The 24,125-nt window shown below is 42.8% G+C and overlaps 1 pseudogene; it reads left to right on the top strand.

Annotated features, from left to right (window-relative positions):
• Window positions 1-24,125, top strand: part of LOC135559948 (serine/threonine-protein kinase/endoribonuclease IRE1-like) — a 97,598-nt pseudogene that overhangs the window by 69,297 nt on the left and 4,176 nt on the right.

The following is a 24,125-nucleotide window of genomic DNA, read 5'->3' as shown; positions in this document are numbered from 1 at the left end:
TATATAACCTGGTAGTGTATATATATATAACCTGGTAGTGTATATATATAACCTGGTAGTGTATATATAACCTGGTAGTGTGTATATAACCTGGTAGTGTATATATATAACCTGGTAGTATATATATATATATAACCTGGTAGTGTGTATATAACCTGGTAGTGTATATATATAACCTGGTAGTGTGTATATATAACCTGGTAGTGTATATAACCGGTAGTGTATATACCTGTTAGTGTATATATAACCTGTGTATAACCTGTGTATATGTAATGTATATGTATAACCTGTGTATATGTAATGTAGTTAACCTAATACATGTATATGTAATAACCTGGTAGTGTATATATATAACCTGGTCTATGTAACCTGGTAGTATATATATAACCTGGTAGTGTGTATAACCTGGTAGTGTATATAACCCGGTAGTGTATATATAACCTGGTAGTGTATATATATAACCTGGTAGTTCCTATATATAACCTGTAGTATATATATATAACTAGTAGTGTATATATATATAACCTGGTAGTGTATATATATAACCTGTAGTATATAGGTAACCTGGTAGTATATATATAACCTATAGTGTATATATAACCTGTCTAATGTATGTAACCTGGTAGTATATATAACCTGGTAGTGTATATATAACCTGGTAATGTATGTAACCTGGTAGTATATATATAACCTAGTGTGTATAACCTGGTAGTGTATATATAACCTGGTAGTGTATATATAACCTGGTAGTGTATATATAACCTGGTAGTGTATATATAACCTAGTAGTATATATATAACCTGGTAGTGTGTATAACATGGTAGGTATATATAACCTGGTAGTGTATATAACCGGTAGTGTATATATAACCTGGTAGTGTATATATAACCTGGTAGTATATATATAACCTGGTAGTGTATATATGACCTGGTAGTGTATATATATAACCTGGTAGTGTATATATAACCTGGTAGTGGTATATATAACCTGGTAGTGTGTCTATATAACCTGGTAGTGTGTATATAACCTGGTAGTGTATGTATAACCTGGTAGTGTATATATAACCTGGTAGTATGTATATATATAACATGTTAGTTATATATAACCTGGTAGTGTGTATATATAACCTGGTAGTATATATATATATATATAACCTGGTACTGTATATATATAACCTGGTAGTGTGTATATATAACATGGTAGTATATATATAACCTGGTAGTGTATATATATAACCTGGTCTGTATATATAACCTGGTATATATATATAACCTGGTAGTGTATATAACCTGGTAGTGTGTATATAACCTGGTAGTGTATGTATATAACCTGGTAGTGTATATATAACCTGGTAGTGTATATCTATAACCTGTAGCGTATATATATATAACCTGGTAGTGTGTATATAAGTAGTGTGTATATAACCTGGTAGTGTGTATATATATAACCTGGTACTGTATATAACCTTGTAGTGGTATATATAACCTGGTAGTGTATATATATAACCTGTGTATATAATCTGTATATAACCTGGTAGTATAAATATATATATATATAACCTTGTAGTGTGTGTATATAACCTGGTAGTGTATATATATATATACAACCTGGTAGTGTGTATATAACCTGGTATTGTATATATAACCTGGTAGTGTATATATATAACCTGGTAGTGTGTATATATAACCTGTTAGTGTATATAACCTGGTAGTGTATATATAACCTGTATATATGTAATGTGTATAACCTGGTAGTGTATATATAACCTGGTAGTGTATATATATATAACCTGGTAGTGTGTATAACCTGGTAGTGTATATATATAACCTGGTAGTGTATATATAACCTGGTAGTGTGTATAACCTGGTAGTGTATATATAACCTGGTAGTGTGTATAACCTGGTAGTGTGTATATATAACCTGGTAATGTATGTAACCTGGTAGTATATATATAACCTGGTAGTGTGTATAACCTGGTAGTGTATATATAACCTGGTAGTGTATATATATAACCTGGTAGTGTATATATAACCTGGTAGTGTATATATATAACCTGGTAGTGTATATATAACCTGGTAGTGTATATATAACCTGGTAGTGTATATATATAACCTGGTAGTGTATATATAACCTGGTAGTGTATATATATAACCTGGTAGTGTGTATATGTAATGTGTATAACCTGTGTATATGTAATGTATATAACCTGGTAGTGTATATATAACCTCGTAGTGTATATATGTAATGTATATAACCTGTGTATATGTAATGTGTATAACCTGTGTGTATGTAATGTGTATAACCTGTGTGTATGTAATGTGTATAACCTGTGTATAGTTAATGTGTATAACCTGTGTGTTCTCTACTGTCCCCAGTATGTGGAAGATTCGTCGTGCCACTCTGGTCTCAGCGCTGTCACTGTACTACAACAGACCATGTGTGGTCTCAGCCACCTCCACTCACTAAACATAGGTACTATATACAGCTGTCTGTCCGTCTGTCTGACCGACCCGACACCCACCTACCTACCTACCTTCCTTCCTTCCTACCTACCTACCTTCCTACCTACCTTCCTACCTTCCTTCCATGTGGTCTCAGCCACCTCCACTCACTAAACATAGGTACTATATACAGCTGTCTGTCCGTCTGACCGACCCGACACCTACCTACCTTCCTTCCTTCCTTCCTTCCTTCCTTCCTTCCTTCCTTCCTTGTGTGGTCTCAGCCACCTCCACTCACTAAACATAGGTACTATATACAGCTGTCTGTCCGTCTGTCTGACCGACCCGACACCTACCTACCTACCTACCTACCTTCCTTCCTTCCTTCCTTCCTTCCTTCCATGTGTGGTCTCAGCCACCTCCACTCACTAAACATAGGTACTATATACAGCTGTCTGTCCGTCTGACCGACCCGACACCTACCTGCCTTCCTTCCTTCCTTCCTTCCTTCCTTGTGTGGTCTCAGTCACCTCCACTCACTAAACATAGGTACTATATACAGCTGTCTGTCTGTCTGACCGACCCGACACCTACCTACCTACCTACCTTCCTTCCTTCCTTCCTTCCTACCTACCTTCCTACCTACCTTCCTTCCTTCCTTCCTTCCTTGTGTGGTCTCAGTCACCTCCACTCACTAAACATAGGTACTATATACAGCTGTCTGTCTGTCTGACCGACCCGACACCTACCTACCTACCTTCCTTCCTTCCTTCCTTCCTACCTACCTTCCTACCTACCTTCCTTCCTTCCTTCCTTGTGTGGTCTCAGTCACCTCCACTCACTAAACATAGGTACTATATACAGCTGTCTGTCTGTCTGACCCGACACCTACCTACCTACCTTCCTACCTACCTACCTACCTACCTACCTACCTACCTTCCTTCCTTCCTTCCTTGTGTGGTCTCAGCCACCTCCACTCACTAAACATAGGTACTATATACAGCTGTCTGTCCGTCTGACCGACCCGACACCTACCTGCCTTCCTTCCTTCCTTCCTTCCTTCCTTCCTTGTGTGGTCTCAGTCACCTCCACTCACTAAACATAGGTACTATATACAGCTGTCTGTCTGTCTGACCGACCCGACACCTACCTACCTACCTACCTACCTTCCTTCCTTCCTTCCTACCTACCTTCCTACCTACCTTCCTTCCTTCCTTCCTTCCTTGTGTGGTCTCAGCCACCTCCACTCACTAAACATAGGTACTATATACAGCTGTCTGTCTGTCTGTCTGTACCTGACCGACCTTCCTTCCTTCCCCGACACCTACCTACCTACCTTCCTTCCTTCCTTCCTTCCTTGTGTGGTCTCAGCCACCTCCACTCACTAAACATAGGTACTATATACAGCTGTCTGTCCGTCTGTCTGACCGACCTACCGACACCTACCTACCTACCTACCTACCTACCTACCTTCCTTCCTTCCTTCCTTCCTTGTGTGGTCTCAGCCACCTCCACTCACTAAACATAGGTACTATATACAGCTGTCTGTCTGTCTGACCGACCCGACACCTACCTACCTACCTACCTACCTACCTACCTACCTACCTACCTACCTACCTACCTACCTACCATGTGTGGTCTCAGCCACCTCCACTCACTAAACATAGGTACTATATACAGCTGTCTGTCCGTCTGTCTGAACGACCCGACACCCACCTACCTACCTACCTACCTACCTACCTACCTACCTACCTACCTTCCTTCCTTCCTTCCTTCCTTCCTTCCTTCCTTCCTTCCTTGTGTGGTCTCAGCCACCTCCACTCACTAAACATAGGTACTATATACAGCTGTCTGTCTGTCTGTCTGTCTGACCGACCCGACACCTACCTACCTACCTTCCTTCCTTCCTTCCTTCCTTGTGTGGTCTCAGCCACCTCCACTCACTAAACATAGGTACTATATACAGCTGTCTGTCCGTCTGTCTGACCGACCCGACACCTACCTACCTACCTTCCTTCCTTCCTTCCTTCCTTGTGTGGTCTCAGCCACCTCCACTCACTAAACATAGGTACTATATACAGCTGTCTGTCTGTCTGACCGACCCGACACCTACCTACCTACCTACCTACCTACCTACCTACCTACCTACCTACCATGTGTGGTCTCAGCCACCTCCACTCACTAAACATAGGTACTATATACAGCTGTCTGTCCGTCTGTCTGACCGACCCGACACCCACCTACCTACCTACCTACCTACCTACCTACCTACCTACCTACCTACCTTCCTTCCTTCCTTCCTTCCTTCCTTCCTTCCATGTGTGGTCTCAGCCACCTCCACTCACTAAACATAGGTACTATATACAGCTGTCTGTCTGACCGACCCGACACCTACCTACCTTCCTACCTACCTTCCTTCCTTCCTTGTGTGGTCTCAGCCACCTCCACTCACTAAACATAGGTACTATATACAGCTGACTGTCTGTCTGACCGACCCGACACCTACCTTCCTTCCTTCCTACCTACCTTCCTACCATGTGTGGTCTTCAGCCACCTTCCTTCCTAAACTTAGGTACTTCCTTCAGCTTCCTTCCTTCCTGACCTACCCGACTTCCTACCTACCTACCTTCCTTCCTTCCTTCCTTTCCTTCCTTCCTTGTGTGGTCTCAGTCACCTCCACTCACTAAACATAGGTACTATATACAGCTGTCTGTCTGTCTGTCTGACCCGACACCCACCTGACACCTACCTACCTACCTTCCTTCCTTCCTTCCTTCCTACCTTCCTTCCTTCCTTCCTTCCTTGTGTGGTCTCAGTCACCTCCACTCACTAAACATAGGTACTATACAGCTGCTGTCTGTCTGACCGACCCGACACCTACCTACCTTCCTACCTACCTACCTTCCTTCCTTCCTGCCTTCCTTCCTTGTGTGGTCTCAGCCACCTCCACTCACTAAACATAGGTACTATATACAGCTGTCTGTCTGTCTGACCGACCCGACACCTACCTACCTACCTACCTTCCTTCCTTCCTTCCTTCCTTGTGTGGTCTCAGTCCACCTCCACTCACTAAACATAGGTACTATATACAGCTGTCTGTCTGTCTGTCTGACCGACCCGACACCTACCTACCTACCTACCTTCCTTCCTTCCTTCCTTCCTTCCTTCCTTCCTTCCTTCCTTCCTTCCTTCCTTCCTTCCTTGTGTGGTCTCAGTCACCTCCACTCACTAAACATAGGTACTATATACAGCTGTCTGTCTGTCTGACCCGACACCGACACCTACCTTCCTACCTACCTACCTACCTTCCTTCCTTCCTTCCTTCCTTCCTTCCTTCCTACCTACCTACCTTCCTTCCTTCCTTCCTTGTTTGGTCTCAGCCACCTCCACTCACTAAACATAGGTACTATATACAGTCTGTCTGTCTGTCTGTCTGACCGACCCGACACCCACCTACCTACCTTCCTTCCTTCCTTCCTTCCTTCCTTGTGTGGTCTCAGCCACCTCCACTCACTAAACATAGGTACTATATACAGCTGTCTGTCTGTCTGACCGACCCGACACCTCCTTCCTTCCTTACCTACCACCTTACCTTCCTTCCTTCCATGTGTGGTCTCCAGCCACCTCCACTCACTAAACATAGGTACTATATACAGCTGTCTGTCCGTCTGTCTGTCTGACCGACCCGACACCTACCTACCTACCTACCTACCTTCCTACCTTCCTTCCTACCTACCTTCCTTCCTTCCTTCCTTCCTTGGGTTCAGCCTTCCTCCTTCACTAAACATAGGTACTATATACAGCTGTCTGTCTGTCTGACCGACCCGACACCTACCTACCTACCTACCTTCCTTCCTTCCTTCCTTCCTTGTGTGGTCTCAGTCACCTCCACTCACTAAACATAGGTACTATATACAGCTGTCTGTCCGTCTGTCTGACCGACCCGACACCTACCTACCTTCCTTCCTACCATCCTTCCTTCCTTGTGTGGTCTCAGTCACCTCCACTCACCCAACATAAAGTACCTGTCAAAAGTTTGGACACCTACTCAACTTTTTATTTTGTTTTTATTTAAAACTATTTTCTACATTGTGGAATAGTAGTGAAGACATCAGAACTATGACGTTCAACATAAGGAATCATGTAGGAACCAAAAAAGTGTTAAACAAATCAAAATGTATTTTCAGATGACCTAGCATCCCTGCCTCGACTGACAGCTTTGTACAGACTCAAACACTCTCAACCAACTTCCACTGGTGTCACCTGGAATCCATCCATTCAATTAACAGGTGTTCTCTCTCTAGTTAATTTCCATTTCTTTTCCTTCCATAATGTGTTTGAGCCTCCATCTCTATGTTGTGACAAGGTAGGGATGGTTTACAGAAGATATAGCCCTATTTGGTAAAAGACCAAGTCCATATTCTCTCAAGAACAGCTCTCTAAAGCAAGAGAAACGACAGTCCATCATTACTCTGTCTCCATCTCTACGGAAAGTTTCAAGAACTCATCTCTTGAGTGCAGTCCAAAAACCTTCTCTATGGTGAAACTCTCTCCGAGTCCTTCCACAGGAAAGGAAGACCCAGAGTTCCTCTGCTGCAGAGGATCAGTTCTTAGAGTTTGGCTCTCATCACTCCAGGAAAGGAAGACCTCTCCAGTTACCTCTCTGCTACAGAGGATGAGCTCCATTAGAGTTAACTGGCTTTGGACTCCATCAGGAAAGGAAGACCCAGTCTTTCTGCTATCTCCATCTCTCTCTTAGGTTAACTCCATGGCTCTCATGAGGACCACCTCCAGGAAAGGAAGACCCTTTCTGTTCCATCCTGTCTCTCTCTCTCCATCCGCCTCCAGGAAAGGAAGACTCCAGAGTTACCTCTGCTCAGAGGATAAGTTCATTCTTTTTACAGCCTCTCTCCTGCTCTCTCAAATAAATGCTTCACAGAGTTCCAGACATCAACTGTTCAGAGGTCTTTCGTGAATCAGGCCTTTATAGTTGAATTACTGCAAAGAAACCACTACTAAAGGACACCAATAAGAAGAAGAGACTTGCTTGGACCAAGAAACACAAGCAATGGACATTAGACCGGTGGAAATCTTTGGTCTGATGAGTCCAAATTCTTGATTTTTGGTTCATATATACACTACCAGGTTATATATATTTTTGGTTCCAACCGCCGTGTCTTAGTGAGACGCAGAGTAGGTGAACAGATGATCTCCACATGTGTGGTTCCCACCGTGAAGCATGGAGGAGGAGGTGTGATGGTGTGGGACTGCTCTGCTGGTGACACTGTCAGTTATTTATTTAGAATTCATTCTGCAGCGATATACCATCCCATCTGGTTTGGGCTTAGTGTTTGTTCTTCATCAGGACAATGACCCAACACACCTCCAGGCTGTGTAAAAGGGCTATTTGACCAAGAAGGAGAGTGATGGAGTGCTGCATCAGATGACCTGACCTCCACAATCCCACGTCCTAAACCACGTCCTAGACTCGAGACTGGACTTGGACTCAGACTCAAACACAAGGGACTCGAGACTCTAGGTTTAGTGATTTGACAACATCACTGTTAACTTCTCTCTCTCCCCCTCTCTCCATCTCTTCTCTCGCTCTCTCTCTCCGGTCTCTCTCTCCATCTCTCTCTCTCCGGTCACTCTCTCCGGTCTCTCTCTCCATCTCTCTCTCTCCGGTCACTCTCTCCGGTCTCTCTCTCCATCTCTCTCTCTCCGGTCTCCAGTCCACAGGGATCTGAAGCCTCATAACATCCTGTTGTCTCAGCCAGGGCCCCTGGGGCGGGTGAGAGCGTTGATATCAGACTTCGGCCTGTGTAAAAAGATCCCTGAGGGAAGGACTAGTTTCTCTCTCCGCTCGGGGATACCGGGGACAGAGGGTGGTGGATCTGGACACACCGGGAAACAGCCCGGGAAGTACACACACACACTGACACACACAGACACACACAGACACAGGAAACAGCCCACACACACAGACAGACAGACACAAACACACAAAACACACACACACACACACACACACACACACACACACACACACACACACACATAGTGAATAAAGTAATTAATTAATTAAATACTATAAGGTTTTGATATCTTTCCATCCTCTGTGATATGAAAGACTTCAGTTCCCAGCAGGCTGTTTGTTCTACTGGGTTCTACTACTACTATAATACTACTCATCTCTCTAGTGTGTTCTACTACTACTATAATACTACTCTTCTCTCTAGAGTGTTCTACTACTACTATAATACTACTCCTCTCTCTAGTGGGTTCTACTACTACTATAATACTACTCCTCTCTCTCTCTAGAGTGTTCTACTACTATAATACTACTTCCTCTCTCTAGTGTGTTCTACTACTACTATAATACTCCTCTCTCTCTCTAGTGTGTTCTACTACTACTATAATACTACTCCTCTCTCTAGAGTGTTCTACTACTACTATAATACTACTCCTCTCTCTAGAGTGTTCTACTACTACTATAATACTACTCCTCTCTCTAGTGTGTTCTACTACTACTATAATACTACTCCTCTCTCTCTCTAGTGTGTTCTACTACTACTATAATACTACTCCTCCCTCTAGTGGGTTCTACTACTACTATAATACTACTCCTCTCTCTAGAGTGTTCTACTACTACTATAATACTACTCATCTCTCTAGAGTGTTCTACTACTACTATAATACTACTCCTCTCTCTCTCTCTAGTGTGTTCTACTATAATACTACTCCTCTCTAGAGTGTTCTACTACTACTATAATACTACTCCTCTCTCTAGTGTGTTCTACTACTACTATAATACTACTCCTCTCTCTAGAGTGTTCTACTACTACTATAATACTACTCCTCTCTCTCTCTAGTGTGTTCTACTACTACTACTATAATACTACTCCTCTCTCTCTCTCTAGTGTGTTCTACTACTACTATAATACTACTCCTCTCTAGTGTGTTCTACTACTACTATAATACTACTCCTCCCTTTCTCTAGAGTGTTCTACTACTACTATAATACTACTCCTCCCTTTCTCTAGAGTGTTCTACTACTACTATAATAGTATTATAGTCTGGTGTTCAACCTTCCCAAGTTCTCTCACGTCACCCCGCTCCTCCGCTCTCTCCACTGGCTTCCAGTTGAAGCTCGCATCCGCTACAAGACCATGGTGCTTGCCTACGGAGCTGTGAGGGGAACGGCACCTCAGTACCTCCTGGCTCTGATCAGGCCCTACACCCAAACAAGGGCACTGCGTTCATCCACCTCTGGCCTGCTCGCCTCCCTACCACTGAGGAAGTACAGTTCCCGCTCAGCCCAGTCAAAACTGTTCGCTGCTCTGGCCCCCCAATGGTGGAACAAACTCCCTCACGACGCCAGGACAGCGGAGTCAATCACCACCTTCCGGAGACACCTGAAACCCCACCTCTTTAAGGAATACCTAGGATAGGATAAAGTAATCCTTCTCACCCCCCTTAAAAGACCTAGATGCACTATTGTAAAGTGGCTGTTCCACTGGATGTCATAAGGTGAAAGCACCAATTTGTAAGTCGCTCTGGATAAGAGCGTCTGCTAAATGACTTAAATGTAATGTAAATGTAGTGTGTTCTACTACTACTATAATACTACTCCTCTCTCTGTGTTCTTCTACTACTATACTACTACTCCTCTCTCTCTCTAAAGTGTTCTACTACTACTATAATACTACTCCTCTCTCTGTGTTCTTCTACTACTATACTACTACTCCTCTCTCTCTCTAGAGTGTTCTACTACTACTATAATACTACTCCTCTCTCTCTCTAGTGTATTCTACTACTACTATAATACTACTCCTCTCTCTCTCTAGTGTGTTCTACTACTACTATAATACTACTCCTCTCTCTAGTGTGTTCTACTACTACTATAATACTACTCCTCTCTCTCTCTAGTGTGTTCTACTACTACTATAATACTACTCCTCTCTCTAGTGTGTTCTACTACTACTATAATACTACCTCTCTCTAGTGTGTTCTACTACTACTATACTACTCCTCCTCTCTAGTGTGTTCTACTACTACTATAATACTACTCCTCTCTCTAGTGTGTTCTACTACTACTATAATACTACTCCTCTCTCTAGTGTGTTCTACTACTACTATAATACTACTCCCTCTCTCTAGTGTGTTCTACTACTACTATAATACTACTCCTCTCTCTAGTGTGTTCTACTACTACTATAATACTACTCATCTCTCTAGAGTGTTCTACTACTACTATAATACTACTCCTCCCTCTATCTAGTGTGTTCTACTACTTCTATAATACTACTCCTCTCTCTAGTGTGTTCTACTACTACTATAATACTACTCCTCTCTAGTGTGTTCTACTACTACTATAATACTACTCCTCTCTCTAGTGTGTTCTACTACTTCTATAATACTACTCCTCTCTCTCTCTAGTGTGTTCTACTACTACTATAATACTACTCCTCTCTAGTGTGTTCTACTACTTCTATAATACTAATCCTCCCTCTCTCTAGTGTGTTCTACTACTACTATAATACTACTCCTCTCTCTCTCTAGTGTGTTCTACTACTACTATAATACTACTCCTCTCTAGTGTGTTCTACTACTACTATAATACTACTCCTCTCTCTAGTGTGTTCTACTACTTCTATAATACTACTCCTCTCTCTAGTGTGTTCTACTACTACTATAATACTACTCCTCTCTCTAGAGTGTTCTACTACTACTATAATACTACTCCTCTCTCTAGAGTGTTCTACTACTACTATAATACTACTCCTCTCTCTAGTGTGTTCTACTACTACTATAATACTACTCCTCTCTCTCTCTAGAGTGTTCTACTACTACTATAATACTACTCCTCTCTCTGTGTTCTTCTACTACTATAATACTACTCCTCTCTAGTGGGTTCTACTACTACTATAATACTACTCCTCCCTCTCTCTAGTGTGTTCTACTACTACTATAATACTACTCCTCTCTAGTGGGTTCTACTACTACTATAATACTACTCCTCTCTCTAGTGGGTTCTACTACTACTATAATACTACTCCTCTCTCTCTCTAGTGTGTTCTACTACTACTATAATACTACTCCTCTCTCTGTGTTCTTCTACTACTATAATACTACTCCTCTCTCTCTCTAGTGTGTTCTACTACTACTATAATACTACTCCTCTCTCTGTGTTCTTCTACTACTATAATACTACTCCTCTCTAGTGGGTTCTACTACTACTATAATACTACTCCTCTCTCTCTCTAGTGTGTTCTACTACTACTATAATACTACTCCTCCCTCTCTCTAGTGTGTTCTACTACTACTATAATACTAATCCTCCTCTATCTAGTGTGTTCTACTACTACTATAATACTACTCCTCCTCTATCTAGTGTGTTCTACTACTACTATAATACTACTCCTCTCTAGTGTGTTCTACTACTACTATAATACTACTCATCTCTCTAGTGTGTTCTACTACTACTATAATACTACTCCCTCTCTAGAGTGTTCTACTACTACTATAATACTACTCCTCTCTCTAGTGTGTTCTACTACTACTATAATACTACTCCTCCTCTCTCTAGTGTGTTCTACTACTACTACTATAATACTACTCCTCTCTAGAGTGTTCTACTACTACTATAATACTACTCTCTCTCTAGAGTGTTCTACTACTACTATAATACTACTCCTCCTCTCTCTAGAGTGTTCTACTACTACTATAATACTACTCCTCTCTAGTGTGTTCTACTACTACTATAATACTACTCTCTCTCTCTAGTGTGTTCTACTACTACTATAATACTACTCCTCTCTCTAGTGTGTTCTACTACTACTATAATACTACTCTCTCTCTAGTGTGTTCTACTACTACTATAATACTACTCCTCTCTCTCTAGTGTGTTCTACTACTACTATAATACTACTCTCTCTCTCTAGTGTGTTCTACTACTACTATAATACTACTCCTCTCTCTCTAGTGTGTTACTACTAACTACTACTATAATACTACTCCTCTCTCTAGTGTGTTCTACTACTACTCCTCTCTAGTGTGTTCTACTATAATACTACTCCTCTCTAGTGTGTTCTACTACTACTATAATACTACTCCTCTCTCTAGTGTGTTCTACTACTACTATAATACTACTCCTCCCTCTAGTGTGTTCTACTACTACTATAATAGTGTGTTCTACTTACTCTCTCTCTAGTGTGTTCTACTACTACTATAATACTACTCCTCTCTCTAGTGTGTTCTACTACTACTATAATACTACTCCCTCTCTAGTGTGTTCTACTACTACTATAATACTACTCCTCCCTCTAGTGTGTTCTACTACTACTATAATACTACTCCTCCCTCTCTCTAGTGTGTTCTACTACTACTATAATACTATTCCTCTCTCTGTGTGTTCTACCATAATACTACTCCTCTCTAGTGTGTTCTACTACTACTATAATACTACTCCTCCTCTAGTGTGTTACTACTATAATACTACTCCTCTCTAGAGTGTTCTACTACTACTATAATACTACTCCTCTCTCTAGTGTGTTCTACTACTACTATACTACTACTCCTCTCTCTAGTGTGTTCTACCACTACTATAATACTACTCCTCTCTCTCTCTAGTGTGTTCTACTACTACTATAATACTACTCCTCTCTCTCTCTAGTGTGTTCTACTACTACTACTATAATACTACTCCTCTCTCTCTCTAGTGTGTTCTACTACTACTATAATACTAATCCTCCCTCTATCTAGTGTGTTCTACTACTACTATAATACTACTCCTCCCTCTATCTAGTGTGTTCTACTACTACTATAATACTACTCCTCTCTAGTGTGTTCTACTACTACTATAATACTACTCATCTCTCTAGTGTGTTCTCTACTACTATAATACTACTCCTCCTCTCTCTATACTACTACTATAATACTGTCTCATCTCTCTAGTGTGTTCTACTACTACTATATACTACTATCTCTCTAGTGTGTTCTACTACCACTATAATACTACTCCTCTCTCTAGTGTGTTCTACTACTACTATAATACTACTCCTCCCTCTAGTGTGTTCTACTACTACTATAATACTACTTCCTGTCTCTCTCTAGTGTGTTCTACTACTACTATAATACTACTTCCCTCTCTAGTGGGTTCTACTACTACTATAATACTACTCCTGTGTTCTAGTGTGTTCTACTACTACTATAATACTACTCCTCCCTCTAGTGGGTTCTACTACTACTATAATACTACTCCTCCCCTCTCTAGTGTGTTCTACTACTACTATAATACTACTCCTCTCTCTAGTGTGTTCTACCATAATACTACTCCTTTCTAGTGTGTTCTACTACTACTATAATACTACTCTCTCTCTAGTGTGTTCTACTATAATACTACTCCTCTCTAGAGTGTTCTACTACTACTATAATACTACTCCTCTCTCTAGTGTGTTCTACTACTACTAATACTACTTCCTCTCTCTAGTGTGTTCTACCTACTACTATAATACTACTACTCTTCTCTAGTGTTCTACTACTACTATATAATACTTCCTGTGTCTCTCTCTCTAGTGTGTTCTACTACTACTACTATAATACTACCTCTCTCTCTCTCTAGTGTGTTATGTCATTCTACTACTACTACTATAATACTACTCCTCTCTCTCTCTAGTGTGTTCTACTACTACTACTATAATACTACTCCTCTCTCTCTAGTGGGTTCTACTACTACTACTATAATACTACTCCTCTCTCTCGTGTGTTCTAATACTACTCCTCTCTCTAGTGTGTTCTAATACTACTCCTCTCTCTCTCTAGTGGGTTCTACTACTACTATAATACTACTTCCTGTGTTCTACTACTACTATAATACTACTTCCTGTGTTCTACAGTGTTCTGACTATAATAATGTTGTGTCTCTCTCTAGACCCGTTGTGACCAGGCGGTGGATGTGTTCTACTACTACTATAATACTACTTCCTGTGTCTACTACTACTATAATACTACTTCCTGTGTTCTACAGTGTTCTACTACTAATAATACTACTTCCTGTGTTCTACAGTGTTCTGACTAATAATAATGTTGTGTCTCTCTCTAGACCCGTTGTGACCAGGCGGTGGATGTGTTCTACTACTACTATAATACTACTTCCTGTGTTCTACTACTACTATAATACTACTTCCTGTGTTCTACAGTGTTCTGACTATAATAATGTTGTGTCTCTCTCTAGACCCGTTTGACCAGGCGGTGGATGTGTTCTACTACTACTATAATACTACTTCCTGTGTTCTACTACTACTATAATACTACTTCCTGTGTTCTACAGTGTTCTACTACTACTATAATACTACTTCCTGTGTTCTACTACTACTATAATACTACTTCCTGTGTTCTACAGTGTTCTGACTATAATAATGTTGTGTCTCTCTCTAGACCCGTTGTGACCAGGCGGTGGATGTGTTCTACTACTACTATAATACTACTTCCTGTGTTCTACTACTACTATAATACTACTTCCTGTGTTCTACAGTGTTCTGACTATAATAATGTTATGTCTCTCTCTAGACCCGTTGTGACCAGGTGGTGGATGTGTTCTACTACTACTATAATACTACTTCCTGTGTTCTACAGTGTTCTACTACTACTATAATACTACTTCCTGTGTTCTACTACTACTATAATACTACTTCCTGTGTTCTACAGTGTTCTGACTATAATAATGTTATGTCTCTCTCTAGATCCATTGTGACCAGGCGGTGGATGTGTTCTACTACTACTATAATACTACTTCCTGTGTTCTACTACTACTATAATACTACTTCCTGTGTTCTACAGTGTTCTAACTATAATAATGTTAGTCTCTCTCTAGACCCGTTGTGACCAGGTGGTGGAGTGTTCTACTACTACTATAATACTACTTCCTGTGTTCTACAGTGTTCTACTACTACTATAATACTACTTCCTGTGTTCTGGAGTGTTCTACTACTACTATAATACTACTTCCTGTGTTCTACTACTACTATAATACTACTTCCTGTGTTCTACAGTGTTCTGGACTATAATAATGTTATGTCTCTCTCTAGATCCGTTGTGACCAGGCGGTGGATGTGTTCTACTACTACTATAATACTACTTCCTGTGTTCTACTACTACTATAATACTACTTCCTGTGTTCTACAGTGTTCTACTACTACTATAATACTACTTCCTGTGTTCTACAGTGTTCTGACTATAATAATGTTATGTCTCTCTCTAGACCCGTTGTGACCAGGCGGTGGATGTGTTCTCGGCAGGCTGTGTGTTCTAAGGAACGTGGTCAGTAGGGGGCAGCACCCGTTTGGTGACACGCTACGACGCCAAGCTAACATCCTGACCGGGGAGTACTTCCTCACACACTTCCTGGAAGACGTGCATGGTGGGTGTGTGTCGTCTGTCGTTTAGAGACTCTTGAGATTCTGTGATTCTGATTGAGAACTGTGCTCTAATTGGCTGTGGTGTGTGTCCGTCAGATGACGTCATAGCGCGGGACCTGATAGAGCGAATGATCAACAGCGATCCAGAGTCCCGCCCTCCACTTCCTCTATTCTTAAACACCCGTTCTTCTGGAGCCCTGATAAGCAACTTCAGTTCTTCCAGGTACCCCTCTACCCACCTACCCCCCTCTACCTCTACCCAGCTACCTCTACCCCTCACCTCTCTACCTCCCTACCTCTAACCCCTCACCTCTCTACCTCCCTACAGGCTCTACCTCCCTACCCCCTACCCCTCTACCCTACCCCTCTAACCTCCCTACCCTCTACCTCCCTACCCCTCACCCCTCTACCTCCCTACCACTCTACCTCCCTACCCCCTCTACCTCCCTACCCCTCTACCTCCCTACCCCTCTACCCTACCCCTCTACCTCCCTGACAAACACCCCTCTACCCCTCTACCTCCCTACCCCTCTACCTCTCTACCCAGACCCCCTCTAACCTCCCTACCCCTCTACCCCTCTACCTCCCTACCCCTCTACCTCCCTACCCCTCACCCTACCCCCTCACCTCCCCTACCCCTCTACCCCTCAGACCCCTCTACCTCCCTACCCCTCTACCTCCCTACCCCTCTACCATCTACCCCTCTACCATCTTCATCTTGTAGATTCTGCTACACACAACAGAGGAAGAAAGTCTTCTAGAACTAACCGTTGAGAATCTAGATGGAGGGTCTTCTAGAAGGTAACCGTTCAGAATCTAGATAGAGAGTCTTCTAGAACTAACCATTCAGAATCTAGATAGAGAGTCTTCTAGAACTAACCGTTCAGAATCTAGATAGAGAGTCTTCTAGAAGGTCTTCAGAATCTAGATAGAGAATCTTAGAGAGTCTTCTAGAACTAACCGTTGAGAATCTAGATAGAGAATAGAGGATCTTAGAGAGTCTTCTCTTCATGTCCTTGTGTGTTTGTGACAGCTGATAATCACAATAGGGCTCTCCTAAAACTAACTGTTGGAGGGACAAAAGTGCGATTGAGCATGAGATGACTCCTCATTATAGATCAGGCTAGTATGTTGATATTTGACTGTAGTTTTAGTTAGTAGTTTTCCTAGCCACTGTGCTTCTACACCTGCATTGTTTGGGGTTTTAGGCTGGGTTTCTGTACAGCACTTTGAGATATCAGCTGATGTACGAAGGGCTATATAAATACATTTGATTTGAAATGTGATTTGTTAGGATGTGAGTGACCGTATAGAGAAGGAACCTACAGACAGCACCATGGTGGTGAGGCTGGAGACGGCTGGCAGAGCTGTAGTACGAACCAACTGGAGAATGCACATCTCTGTTCCTCTGCAGACAGGTAACACACCTGACAGGTAACACACCAGACAGGTAACACCTGACAGGTAACACACCAGACAGGTAACACACCAGACAGGTAACACACCAGACAGGTAACACACCAGACAGGTAACACACCTGACAGGTAACACACCAGACAGGTAACACACCAGACAGGTAACACGCCTGACAGGTAACACACCAGACAGACCTGACAGGTAACACACCAGACAGGTAACACACCAGACAGGTAACACACCAGACAGGTAACACACCTGACAGGTAACACACCAGACAGGTAACACACCTGACAGGTAACACACCAGACAGGTAACACACCAGACAGGTAACACACCTGACAGGTAACACACCTGACAGGTAACACACCAGACAGACCAGACAGGTAACACACCAGACAGGTAACACACCAGACAGGTAACACTTCAGACAGGTAACACACCAGACAGGTAACACCAGACAGGTAACACACCAGACAGGTAACACACCAGACAGGTAACACTTCAGACAGGTAACACACCAGACAGGTAACACACCAGACAGGTAACACACCAGACAGGTAACACACCAGACAGGTAACACACCAGACAGGTAACACACCAGACAGGTAACACACCAGACAGGTAACACACCAGACAGGTAACACACAGACAGGTAACACACCAGACAGGTAACACACCAGACAGGTAACACACCAGACAGGTAACACTTCAGACAGGTAACCCACACCAGACAGGTAACACACCAGACAGGTAACACACCGGACAGGTAACACTTCAGACAGGTAACACTTCAGACAGGTAACACACCAGACAGGTAACACACCAGACAGGTAACACCAGACAGGTAACACACCAGACAGGAACACACCAGACAGGTAACACACCAGACAGGTAACACCAGACAGGTAACACTGGTAACACACCAGACAGGTAACACACACACCAGACAGGTAACACACCAGACAGGTAACACACAGACACACCAGACAGGTAACACACCAGACAGGTAACACACCAGACAGGTAACACACACAGACAGGTAACACACCAGACAGGTAACACACCAGACAGGTAACACACCAGACAGGTAACACACCAGACAGGTAACACACCAGACAGGTAACACACCAGACAGGTAACACACCAGACAGGTAACACTTCAGACAGGTAACACACCAGACAGGTAACACACCAGACAGGTAAAACACATCTCTCTGTGTTTTCTCTCCAGACCTGAGGAAGTTCAGGACGTATAAAGGAAACTCAGTCAGAGACCTGCTCCGAGCCATGAGAAATAAGGTACATCTGTTATATATATATATATATGCTCCGAGCCATGAGAAATAAGGTATATCTGTTATATATATATATATATATATGCTCCGAGCCATGAGAAATAAGGTACAAGATATACTGTTATATATAGTATAGTATAATAAGGTATATCTGTTATATATATATATATATGCTCCGAGCCATGAGAAATAAGGTATATCTGTTATATATATATATATATATATATGCTCCGAGCCATGAGAAATAAGGTACAAGATTACATTACATTTCATTTAAGTCATTTAGCAGACGCTCTTATCCAGAGCGACTTACAAATTGGTGCTTTCACCTTATGACATCCAGTGGAACAGCCACTTTACAATAGTGCATCTAGGTCTTTTAAGGGGGGGTGAGAAGGATTACTTTATCCTATCCTAGGTATTCCTTAAAGAGGTGGGGTTTCAGGTGTCTCCGGAAGGTGGTGATTGACTCCGCTGTCCTGGCGTCGTGAGGGAGTTTGTTCCACCATTGGGGGGCCAGAGCAGCGAACAGTTTTGACTGGGCTGAGCGGGAACTGTACTTCCTCAGTGGTAGGGAGGCGAGCAGGCCAGAGGTGGATGAACGCAGTGCCCTTGTTTGGGTGTAGGGCCTGATCAGAGCCTGGAGGTACTGAGGTGCCGTTCCCCTCACAGCTCCGTAGGCAAGCACCATGGTCTTGTAGCGGATGCGAGCTTCAACTGGAAGCCAGTGGAGAGAGCGGAGGAGCGGGGTGATGTGAGAGAACTTGGGAAGGTTGAACACCAGACGGGCTGCGGCGTTCTGGATGAGTTGTAGGGGTTTAATGGCACAGGCAGGGAGCCCAGCCAACAGCGAGTTGCAGTAATCCAGACGGGAGATGACAAGTGCCTGGATTAGGACCTGCGCCGCTTCCTGTGTGAGGCAGGGTCGTACTCTGCGGATGTTGTAGAGCATGAACCTACAGGAACGGGCCACCGCCTTGATGTTATTTGAGAACGACAGGGTGTTGTCCAGGATCACGCCAAGGTTCTTAGCGCTCTGGGACGAGGACACAATGGAGTTGTCAACCGTGATGGCGAGATCATGGAACGGGCAGTCCTTCACCGGGAGGAAGAGCAGCTCCGTCTTGCCGAGGTTCAGCTTGAGGTGATGGTCCGTCATCCACACTGATATGTCTGCCAGACATGCAGAGATGCGATTCGCCACCTGGTCGTCAGAAGGGGGAAAGGAGAAGATTAATTGTGTGTCGTCTGCATAGCAATGATAGGAGAGACCATGTGAGGTTATGACAGAGCCAAGTGACTTGGTGTATAGCGAGAATAGGAGAGGGCCTAGAACAGAGCCCTGGGGACACCAGTGGTGAGAGCACGTGGTGAGGAGACGGATTCTCGCCACGCCACCTGGTAGGAGCGACCTGTCAGGTAGGACGCAATCCAAGCGTGGGCCGCGCCGGAGATGCCCAACTCGGAGAGGGTGGAGAGGAGGATCTGATGGTTCACAGTATCGAAGGCAGCCGATAGGTCTAGAAGGATGAGAGCAGAGGAGAGAGAGTTAGCTTTAGCAGTGCGGAGCGCCTCCGTGATACAGAGAAGAGCAGTCTCAGTTGAATGACTAGTCTTGAAACCTGACTGATTTGGATCAAGAAGGTCATTCTGAGAGAGATAGCGGGAGAGCTGGCCAAGGACGGCACGTTCAAGAGTTTTGGAGAGAAAAGAAAGAAGGGATACTGGTCTGTAGTTGTTGACATCGGAGGGATCGAGTGTAGGTTTTTTTCAGAAGGGGTGCAACTCTCGCTCTCTTGAAGACGGGAGGGACGTAGCCAGCGGTCAGGGATGAGTTGATGAGCGAGGTGAGGTAAGGGAGAAGGTCACCGGAGATGGTCTGGAGAAGAGAGGAGGGGATAGGGTCAAGCGGGCAGGTTGTTGGGCGGCCGGCCGTCACAAGACGCGAGATGTCATCTGGAGAGAGGGGAGAAAGAGGTCAGAGCACAGGGTAGGGCAGTGTGAGCAGAACCAGCGGTGTCGTTTGACTTAGCAAACGAGGATCGGATGTCGTCGACCTTCTTTTCAAAATGGTTGACGAAGTCATCTGCAGAGAGGGAGGAGGGGGAGGGGGAGGAGGATTCAAGAGGGAGGAGAAGGTGGCAAAGAGCTTCCTAGGGTTAGAGGCAGATGCTTGGAATTTAGAGTGGTAGAAAGTGGCTTTAGCAGCAGAGACAGAGGAGGAAAATGTAGAGAGGAGGGAGTGAAAGGATGCCAGGTCCGCAGGGAGGCGAGTTTTCCTCCATTTCCGCTCGGCTGCCCGGAGCCCTGTTCTGTGAGCTCGCAATGAGTCGTCGAGCCACGGAGCGGGAGGGAGGACCGAGCCGGCCTGGAGGATAGGGGACATAGAGAGTCAAAGGATGCAGAAAGGGAGGAGAGGAGGGTTGAGGAGGCAGAATCAGGAGATAGGTTGGAGAAGGTTTGAGCAGAGGGAAGAGATGATAGGATGGAAGAGGAGAGAGTAGCGGGGAGAGAGAGCGAAGGTTGGGACGGCGCGATACCATCCGAGTAGGGGCAGTGTGGGAAGTGTTGGATGAGAGCGAGAGGGAAAAGGATACAAGGTAGTGGTCGGAGACTTGGAGGGGAGTTGCAATGAGGTTAGTGGAGGAACAGCATCTAGTAAAGATGAGGTCGAGCGTATTGCCTGCCTTGTGAGTAGGGGGGAAGGTGAGAGGGTGAGGTCAAAAGAGGAGAGGAGTGGAAAGAAGGAGGCAGAGAGGAATGAGTCAAAGGTAGACGTGGGGAGGTTAAAGTCGCCCAGAACTGTGAGAGGTGAGCCGTCCTCAGGAAAGGAGCTTATCAAGGCATCAAGCTCATTGATGAACTCTCCGAGGGAACCTGGAGGGCGATAAATGATAAGGATGTTAAGCTTGAAAGGGCTGGTAACTGTGACAGCATGGAATTCAAAGGAGGCGATAGACAGATGGGTAAGGGGAGAAAGAGAGAATGACCACTTGGGAGAGATGAGGATCCCGGTGCCACCACCCCGCTGACCAGAAGCTCTCGGGGTGTGCGAGAGCACGTGGGCGGACGAAGAGAGAGCAGTAGGAGTAGCGGTGTTGTCTGTGGTGATCCATGTTTCCGTCAGAGCCAAGAAGTCGAGGGACTGGAGGGAGGCATAGGCTGAGATGAACTCTGCCTTGTTGGCCGCAGATCGGCAGTTCCAGAGGCTACCGGAGACCTGGAACTCCACGTGGGTCGTGCGCGCTGGGACCACCAGATTAGGGTGGCCGCGGCCATGCGGTGTGGAGCGTTTGTATGGTCTGTGCAGAGAGGAGAGAACAGGGATAGACAGACACATAGTTGACAGGCTAGAGAAGAGGCTACGCTAATGCAGAGGAGATTGGAATGACAAGTGGACTACACGTCTCGAATGTTCAGAAAGTTAAGCTTACGTAGCAAGAATCTAATTGACTAAAATGATTAAAATGATACAGTACTGCTGAGGTAGGCTAGCTGCGTTGTTGACACTACCCTAATCAAGTCATTCCGTTGAGTGTGAAGTTTCTACAGTGCTGCTTTTCGGGGGCTAGCTGGCTAGCTAGCAGTGTTGGTTACGTTACGTTGCGTTAGGAGAACGACAATAGCTGGCTAGCTAACCTAGAAAATCGCTCTAGACTACACAATTATCTTTGAAACAAAGACGGCTATGTAGCTAGTTATGTAGCTAGCTACGATCAAACAAATCACACTGTTGGGACTGTAATGAAATGAAATGAAAATATGATACTACCTGTGGAGCGAAGCGGAATGCGACCGGAAAACGAAAGTTCTATTCAGTAGACGTTGGCTGGCTATTGGCTAGCTAGGAGTGTCTCCTACGTTAAGGACGACAAAATAGCTGGCTAGCTAACCTCGGTGAATTAAGATAATCACTCTAAGACTACACACTCTAAACTACACAATTATCTTGGATACGAAGACAGCAAAGACAACTATGTAGCTAGCTAATACTACACTAATCAAGTCGTTCAGTTGAGTGTGATAGTTACTACAGTGCTACGGTAGACGGTGAACGTGTTGGGCAGATAGGAGACGACGAAATACGATAATTACGCAATTATCTTTGATACAACGACGACTATGTAGCTAGCTAAGAAGAAATTGCTAAGATTAGACAAATCAGACCGTTGTACTATAATGAAATGTAATGAAAAAGTTATACAACCTGCAGACCGAAGCGCGGATGCGACCGGCTCGCTCCAACCCGGAATCTCAAGATATACTGTTATATATAGTATAGTATAGTATAATAAGGTATATCTGTTATATATATATATATATGCTCTGAGCCATGAGAAATAAGGTATATCTGTTATATATATATATATATATATATATATATGCTCCGAGCCATGAGAAATAAGGTATATCTGTTATATATAGTATAGTATAGTATAATAAGGTATATCTGTTATATATATATATATATATGCTCTGAGCCATGAGAAATAAGGTATATCTGTTATATATAGTATAGTATAGTATAATAAGGTATATCTGTTATATATTTATATATATGCTCTGAGCCATGAGAAATAAGGTATATCTGTTATATATATATATATATATGCTCCGAGCCATGAGAAATAAGGTATATCTGTTATATATATATATATATATATATATATGCTCGAGCCATGAGAAATAAGGTACAAGATATACTGTTATATATAGTATAGTATAGTATAATAAGGTATATCTGTTATATATATATATATGCTCCGAGCCATGAGAAATAAGGTATATCTGTTATATATATATATATTTGCTCTGAGCCATGAGAAATAAGGTATATAGCTATATATATATATATATATATATATATATATATATATATATATATATATATATGCTCTGAGCCATGAGAAATAAGGTATATCTGTTATATATATATATATATATATATATATATGCTCCGAGCCATGAGAAATAAGGTATATCTGTTATATATATATATATATATATATATATATATATATATATATATATGCTCGAGCCATGAGAAATAAGGTACAAGATATACTGTTATATATAGTATAGTATATCTGTTATATATATATATATATATATATATATATATATATATATATGCTCCGAGCCATGAGAAATAATGTACACAATATACTGTTATATATAGTATAGTATACACTGAGTATACAAAACCTATATACTGTTATATATAGTATAGTATAGTATACACTGAGTATACAAAACATATATACTGTTATATATAGTATAGTATACATTGAGTAGATAAAACATATATACTGTTATATATAGTATAGTATAGTATACACTGAGTATACAAAACATATATACTGTTATATATAGTATAGTATACACTGAGTATACAAAACATATATACTGTTATATATAGTATAGTATAGTATACACTGAGTATACAAAACATATATACTGTTATATATAGTATAGTATACATTGAGTAGATAAAACATATATACTGTTATAAATCCACTTCAATCAGTGTAGATGAAGAAGGGGGAGGAGAC

The sequence above is a fragment of the Oncorhynchus nerka genome, linkage group LG15 (genome assembly GCF_034236695.1).
Source record: "Oncorhynchus nerka isolate Pitt River linkage group LG15, Oner_Uvic_2.0, whole genome shotgun sequence".
Taxonomy (NCBI): domain Eukaryota; kingdom Metazoa; phylum Chordata; class Actinopteri; order Salmoniformes; family Salmonidae; genus Oncorhynchus; species Oncorhynchus nerka.
The sequence above is the reverse complement of the archived record's forward strand: the minus strand, read 5'-3'. Positions and strand labels throughout refer to the sequence as shown.